This window comes from Somniosus microcephalus, chromosome 2 (assembly GCF_052327205.1).
Source record: "Somniosus microcephalus isolate GS21.2 chromosome 2, FLI_Smic_1.0, whole genome shotgun sequence".
Classification (NCBI taxonomy): Eukaryota; Metazoa; Chordata; class Chondrichthyes; order Squaliformes; family Somniosidae; genus Somniosus; species Somniosus microcephalus.
This window is the reverse complement of record NC_140988.1, coordinates 283,964,740-283,973,459: the sequence shown is the minus strand read 5'-3', so window position 1 is coordinate 283,973,459 and position 8,720 is coordinate 283,964,740.

The following is an 8,720-nucleotide window of genomic DNA, read 5'->3' as shown; positions in this document are numbered from 1 at the left end:
ATTCAGATAATAATCTACCTTCCTGTTTTTGACACCAAAGTGGATAACCTTGCATTTATCCACGTTATATTGCATCTGCCATGCTTCTGCCCAATCACCCAACCTGTCCAAATCATACTGGAGTTTCTCGGCATCCTCCTCACAGCACACACGCCCACCCAGCTTTGTGTTGTCTGCAAACTTGGAGATATTACATCTAGTTCCCTCATCTAGATCATTAATATATATTGTGAATAGCTGGGGCCCTAGGACCGATCCCTGCGGTACCCCACTAGTCACTGCCTGCCACTCGGAAAAAGACCCGTTTATTCCAACTCTTTGCTTTCTGTCTGCCAACCAGTTCTCTATCCAAGTCAATACCTTGCCCCCAATCCCATGTGCCTTAACCTTACACGCTAATCTCTTATGCGGGACCTTATCGAAAGCCTTCTGAAAGTCCAAATACACCACATCCACTGGTTCTCCCTTATTTATTTTACGAGTTACATCCTCAAAAAATTCCAGTAGATTAGTCAAGCATGATTTACCTTTTGTAAATCCATGTTGACTTTGTCCGATCCCGTCACTGTTTTCCAAGTGCTCTGCTATTACATCTTTTATAATGGACTCTAGCATTTTCCCCACTACCGATGTCAGGCTTACCGGTCTATAATTCCCCGTTTTCTCTCTACCACCTTTTTTAAATAGTGGGGTTACATTAGCTACCCTCCAATCCATGGGTACTGTTCCAGAGTCTGTAGAATTTTGGAAGATGACCGGCAATGCATCTACTATTTCTAAGGCCACTTCCTTAAGTACCCTAGGATGTAGATTATCAGGCCCTGGGGATTTATCGGCCTTCAATTCTGTCAATTTCCCTAACACCATTTCCCTACAAATACTGATTTCTTTCAATTCCTCCCTCTCATTAGACCCTATGTTCCCCGACATCTCTGGGAGGTTATTTGTGTCCTCCTTTGTGAAGACAGAACCAAAGTATGTATTTAATTGGTCTGCCATTTCTTTGTTTCCCATTATAAATTCCCCTCATTCTAACTGCAAGGGACCTATGCTTGACTTCACCAATCTTTTTCTCTTCACAATATCTATAAAAGCTTTTACAGTCAGTTTTTATGTTCCCTGCAAGCTTACTCTCATACTCTATTTTCCCCTTCTTAATTAATCCCTTTGTCCTCCTTTGTTGAATCCTAAACAGCTCCCAATCCTCAGATTTACTGCTTTTTCTGGCCAATTTATATGTCCTCTCCTTGGTTCTTATGCTATCCCTAATTTCCCTTGTTAGCCACGGTTGAGTCACCTTTTTTGTTTTATTTTTATGCCAAACCCTCTTGACAGATGAAATTTCAGTCTCTGACGTCACTGTTGCCAGGTGGCCCTTAATTGGCCTGCTGAGCCCGCTGGGCGGGCTCAACAAGGTCAATCAAGTTAAAATAGCGTGGATTGGCCGTATCTTGATGGAGGCGGGACTACAACCCCGAATGTTGTAGTCCCGCCTCCAACCCGTCTCCTGAATGAAAATCCTGCCCAATGAGTTGCTGGTCAAGGTTCTTCTTTACTAGGCTAGAGCGAACTGAGCATACTCATACTAAACCATGTGATAATATATTACACTGCTTTCCCCTTTAAAAATGTACATATTCCCCTCTCAAATACAAGAAAATTATGGTCCCACCTTTCCCAGCATTACATGTACCACATAACAGAAACTCCTGGCTTTTTTTCTTTGAAATCAACTACAAATGCACTACAAATCCAGTTTAATAGCAGCTTCTGGATCTCCTTAAAAGAAGGGTTTGGTGTTGAACCAATTATCGGGCTGTTTTGCCTTGGTTCCGAACTCAAAGAAGTAGGCACCACCCCTTGATACAACCTTGCTCACAAGACAATTCAGTATGACAGTTATGGAATGGTTTCAACTCTGTGTCCAGACACTGTTCAGTCCATCCATTCAAAGTGTTTCCAGACACTCTTTTCAGTACTGAGTCCTTTTGAGTCATCTCAGTTGCATTCACGGGAAAGTCTTTGTCAACTGCACCTAGTGTGAAAATCTCACCTTCACTCCCAACACGAGTCTTCATGTGGCAACCTGGACAAGGCACCCGCGATTGCGTTTTGCTCTGAAGTGCAATATCCAATCATGTTGTCATATTGTGACAACAACACTGCCCAACATTGCATTCTTGATGCAGCCATTGAGGGATGGCAGATTTGGGCCCCAATATTGCTAGGAGCGGCTTGTGATCGGTTATCAGGGTAAACTTACTGCTGATCAGGAACTGTTGGAATTTCTTGATTCCAAACACTATGGCGAGTGTTTCCTTTTCAAATTGCACATACTTTCTTTTGCTCTTTGTGAGGGTTCACGATGCGAACGTGATTGGTTTCTCTTGGCCATCATCCATTACGTGGCTTATGACAGCTCCCACTCCGTAACTAGAAACATCACATGCTAACTTAAGCTCACGCTCTGTGTGGTAGTGCACAAGTAGAGCATCGCTATAGAGACTTCTCTTACAAGTGTCGTAAGCTTCCTGTTGTGCTTTTGTCCACTTCCACTGGACATCCTTCTTGAGGAGCTCGTGCAATGGAGACGTGTGTAGTACTGGACCATTCCAAGGAAAGATCTTAACTCAGACACGTTCTGTGGCTTTGGAGCACTGATGACAGCATCAACCTTTTGCTTCATTGGTTGCAAACCATTTGCATGAACTTTCAGACCAAAGTACACAACCTCGAGCTGCACAAAAGCACATTTGCTCCTTTTCAATTTGACATTGTGGGAATTCAACCTTTGAAGCACTAAATCTAACACTTCTAAATTTTCTTCCTTGCTGCTTGTTGCGATCAGCGCATCGTCTTGATTACATAAGCAATTTGGAATTCCTTGCAAAATCTTTTCCATCATAGCCTGGAAGATTTTAAGGGAGGACTTTACACCATATGGCAGCTTGGTGTATGAGTACAGTCCCTTGTGTGTGTTGATAGTGAAACACTGTTGACTCTTTTTGTCAGCATTCAGCTGAGCATAAGCGTGCGACAGATTAAGCTTAGAGAAAACCTTTGACCCAGAGAGTGCTACATACAAATCTTGCGATGTAGGTAATGGGTACTGCTAATCGTCAACTGCTTGGTTGATAGTAACTTTGTAGTCACCGCACCGCCCATTCACTTTTGTCAATTTTTATTAGCACTCCGTTCTCTCTCAGTTTCTCAAGCTCTTCCTCCACCTGACTTTTCAACGCTTAGGGGACCAGCCTTGCCTTAAAATAGACAGGCTTTGCTTTGGACTTGATACGGATATGCGCATCATACCCAGTGATGCCCTCATAACTGTCTGAGAACATGGTTTTAGAAACATAGAAGATAGGAGCAGGAGTAGGCCATTCGGCCCCTTGAGCCTGCTCCGCCATTCAGTGAGATCATGGCTGATCATCCAAATTCAGTACCCCGTTCCTGCCTTCACTCCATATCCCTTGATCCCTTTAGCCTTAAGAAATATATCCAACTCCTTCTTGAATATATTTAATGAATTGGCCTCTACTGCCTTCTGTGGTAGAGAATTCCACAGGTTCACCACTCTCTGGGTGAAGAAATTCCTCCTCATCTCTGTCCTAAATGGCTTACCCCTTATCCTTAGACTGTGACCCCTGGTTCTGGACTCCCCGACCATCGGGAACATCCTTCCTGCATCTAGTCTGTCTAGTCCTGTTAGAATTTTATAAGTTTCAATGAGATCCCCTCTCATTCTTCTAAACTCTAGCGAGTATAAGAGTATCGACCCAATCTCTCCTCATACGTCATTCCTGCCATCCCAGGTATCAGCCTGGTGAATCTTCGCTGCACTCCCTCCATGGCAAGAACATCCTTCCTCAGATAAGGTGACCAAAACTGCACACAATACTCAAGATGTGGTCTCACCAAGGCCCTATACAACTGCAGCAAGACATCTTTGTTCTTGTACTCAAACCCTCTCGCTACGAAGGCCAACATACCATTTGCCTTCTTAACCGCCTGCTGCACCTGCATGCTTACCTTCAGCGACTGGTGCACAAGGACACCCAGGTCTCGTTGCACTTCCCCTTCTCCCAATCTATTGCCATTCAGATAATAATCTGCCTTCCTGTTTTTGACACCAAAGTGGATAACCTTTATACTTGTTCAACATTGTATCGAGTTGCTTCTTTAAAGCATCTACACTGAAGATGTTTTTCCAGTCTAGTTTTAATTTTCTTAACCATCTTTGCCCATGAGGGTTGGCCTGTTGTTGTAGCTCGCTACAATAATAGGCAGCTTTACTGACTGGCCAGTGTGCTGAACTCTACATTCCATTTGTCCACATGTCTCTAGGATTTCTCCGGAGTAGGTTTTTAACTCTATGGTACTCATTGTAAGTGGGATTTGATTAAACTTACTCATGATAGAACAGTCCACCGCTGTGTCGATACACATATCAATATATTGGTCATTGATCAAAAGTTTTGTACGGAAGTCTTTCTCACAACTGTTAGCGTGCTGCTAGTTGCATAGATACTGTGGATGGCTAGTTCTTCAACATCAGGTGTGTTCACTTCAATATTGTGAATTCCTCCCTTTGTTGTCGCTGCTTTGCATTACCACTAGAATGGTTCTTACTTCCTGCTTTTGATCTAGCTCTGCAAGCTGTTGAAATACAGCCTTGCTTCTGGCAGTGAAAACACTTCGCATTGCTGTATTGGCAGGACTGTGGTGAGTGATTTCCATTGCAGCGATAACAATTCACTGAACTGCTCTCACCGACATGCTTTTGACTTGGTCTCCCAACTTTAGATTTGGCGGTGACTTTGTGACTGTAGAACTCCGCTGCATTAGTCACTTGAGTTGAACGGAGCTCCCTAGCATTCTTAGATGCCATCTCCATAGATAGGGCAATTTTGCATGCTATGTCAAATGTTAGGGTTGGAGTGTTTAGTAATTTGGACTGTGTGCGCTCATCCACCAGTCCACTCACAAACTTATCTCGCAACGCACGATCCAAAAATGTGCTGAAGTTACAATGCAAAGACAGGTTTTTAAGAGCTGCAATGTACTCACTGATGGTTTCACTTTGTTTTTGGTTTCTGGTACCAAACTTATAGCTCTCTGCTATTTCTAATGGCTTTGGGTCAAAATGGTCCTCGAGTTTCTTGACTATGTCTTCAAATGACACATCATAGAAACATAGAAACATAGAGATAGGAACAGGAGTAGGCCATTCGGCCCTTCGAGCCTGCTCCGCCATTCAATGAGATCATGGCTGATCTTCGTCTGAGATCATAGCTGATCTTACCAGTTCAGTACCCCGTCCCCGCCTTTTCTCCGTAACCCTTAATCCCCTTAGCCTTCAGAAATATATCCAATTCTCTCTTGAAAATATTTATTGAATTAGCCTTCGCAGCCCTCTGTGGCAGGGAATTCCACAGGCTCACCACTCTTTGAGTGAAGAAATTCTTCCTCATCTCTGTTTTAAATGATTTGCCCGCTATTTTTAGACTGTGGCCCCTGGTTCTGTGCTCCCCGGCCATTGGAAACATTCTCTCTGAATTCAGCCTGTCCAGGCCTGCCATAATTTTATATGTTTCGATGAGATCCCCTCTCAATCTTCTAAACTCCAGTGAGTACAAGCCCAAACTATTTAATCTCTCTTCGTAGGTCATTCCCGCCATTCCAGGTATCAGCCTGGTGAATCGCCGTTGCACTCTTTCCATGGCAAGAACATCCTTCCGCAGATGGGGCGACCAAAACTGTACACAATACTCCAGATGCGGTCTCACCAGCACCTTGTACAGCTGTAGTAAGGTATCCCTATTCCTATACTCGAACCCCCTTGATATGAAGGCCAACATACCATTTGCCTTCTTAATCGCCTGTTGCACCTGCATGCTCTCCTTCAGTGACTGGTGCACAAGAACACCCAGGTCCCTCTGCACTTCCCCATCTCCCAATCTATTGCCATTTAGATAATAATCTACCCTCCTGTTTTTACCCCCAAAGTGGATAACCTCGCATTTATCCACATTATAGTGCATCTGCCACGTATCCGCCCATTCCCCCAACCTGTCCAAATCGCACTGTAGCCTCCTGACATCCTCATCAGAGCCCACCCCTCCTCCTAGTTTAGTGTCGTCAGCGAATTTGGAAATATTGCATCCAATTCCCTGATCCAGATCATTTATATATATTGTGAACAGCTGGGGTCCCAGGACAGATCCTTGCGGCACCCCGCTGGTCACTGCCTGCCACTCCGAAAACGAGCCGTTTATTCCAACTCTCTGTTTTCTATCCGCCAGCCAGTTCTCTATCCACGTTAATACTTTGCCCCCAATCCCATGAGCCTTAATTTTGCATGATAATCTTTTGTGTGGAACCTTATCGAAGGCTTTCTGGAAGTCAAGGTACACCACATCCACTGGCTCTCCCCCATCTATTTTACCAGTTACTTCCTCAAAAAATTCCAGCAGATTAGTCAAACACGATTTACCCTTTGTAAATCCATGTTGACTCTGTCCGATCCTTTCCCCATTTGTCAAGTGCTCCGCTATTTTATCCTTAATAATGGACTCTAGCATTTTGCCCACAACCGATGTAAGGCTTACTGGTCTATAATTCCCTGCTTTCTCTCTACCCCCCTTTTTAAATATTGGGGTAACATTAGCTACCCTCCAATCCACGGGTACTGTTCCCGAGTCAATGGAGTTCCGGAAGATGATCCTTAGAGCATCTGCTATCTCCAGGGCCACCTCCTTAAGTACCCTAGGATGTAGTTTATCAGGCCCCGGGGATTTGTCGGCCTTCAGTCCCCTCAACTTACCCAGCACCATATCCCTAGAGATACTAATTTCTGTCAGCTCCTCCCTCTCATTAGTCCCTATGTTTGCCGATATTCCTGGGAGGTTATTTGTGTCCTCCTTTGTGAATACAGAACCAAAGTATGAGTTTAATTGGTCTGCCATTTCCTTATTCTCCATTATATATTCTCCCGAATCGGACTGCAAGGGACCGACTTGGGATTTTACCAGTCTTTTCCTCCTGATATACCGATAAAAGCTTTTGCAGTCTGTCTTTATGTTTGCTGCAAGTTTACTTTCGTATTCTATTTTCCCCTTCCTGATTAATCCCTTTGTCCTCTTTTGCTGTATCTTGTACTGCCCCCAATCTTCCGGTCTGGTGCTTTTTTTTGCCAGTTGATATGCCCTTTTTTTTGATTTTATGCTGTCCCTAATTTCCCTCGTTATCCACGGTTGAGTCACCTTTTTAGGTTTATTTTTGTGCCAAACCGGTATAAACATGTTCTGGAATTCTTCCATTCTATCTTTGAATGCTTGCCATTGTCTATCCACTGTCAATCCCCCCAGAAACACCACCCAATCAATCTTACCCAATTCCCGTCTCATACCCTCGTAATTCCCTTTATTTAAGTTCTGGACCTTAGTCTCTGATTCAATTTCCTCACTCTCCATCTCGACTGAGAGCTCGATCATATTATGATCGCTCTGACCCAAGGGGCCTCGTACAAGAAGATTGCTGATAAGTCCCTTCTCATTGCACAATACCCAGTCTAAAATGGCCTGATCTCGAGTCGGCTCCTCGACATATTGGTCCAGATAACCGTCCCGAAAACATTCCAGGAATTCCTCCTCCTCAGAATTTTTACTAATTTGGGTAGTCCAATCAATATGTAAATTAAAATCACCCATGATGACAGCTGTGCTCTTATCGCACGCTTCTCTAATTTCCCTTTTTATGCCTTCCCTCACCTCCATATTACTATTTGGAGGCCTATATATCACACCCACTAACGTTTTCCTCCCCTTGCTATTTCTCATTTCTACCCATACAGATTCCGTTTCATCCGAGTTAATATCCTTCCTTTCCATTGCATTAATCCCCTCCTTTACCAGCAATGCTACCCCACCTCCCCTACCTTTTTGCCGATCCTTCCTAAATATTGTATATCCCTGGATGTTAAGTTCCCAGCCTTGCCCACCCTGCAGCCATGTTTCTGTAATCCCAATCAAATCATACTTGTTTACCTCTATTTCCACAACTAATTCATCCACCTTGTTCCTAATGCTTCTAGCATTAAGATACAAAGCCTTCAGGCTTGCTTTTTTCACACTCTCATTATGAATTAGTTTGGCCCTTTGTGTTTCTCTCCTTTGCTTATTGCTTCTCACCTTTCTACCATCTATTGCTGACTTCATATGACTTCCCTCTTTTCCACTACCTAGGTTCCCATCCCCCTGCCAAATTAGTTTAAATCCTCCCGAACCGCCCTAGAAAATATTACCCCGAGGACATCGGCTCCCTCACAGTTCAGGTGTAGACCGTCCCCTTGGTACAGGTCACTCCTCCCCAAGAACTGGTTCCAATGCCTCAAGAATTTAAATCCCTCTCCCTTGCACCACTGCTCAAGCCACGTATTTAGCTTATCTATCTTACTCTCTCTAAACTTATTAGCTCGTGGCACTGGTAGCAATCCAGAGATTACTACCTTTGAGGTCCTACTTTTCAATTTAGCTCCTAACTCCCTAAATTCAGCTTGTAGGACCTCCTCCCTCTTTTTACCTACATCGTTGGTACCTACATGTACCACGACAACTGGCTGATCCCCCTCCCCCTTCAGAATGCTCTGCACCCGCTCCGAGACATCCTTGACCCTTGCACCAGGGAGGCAACATACCATCTTGGAGTCTCGGTCTCGG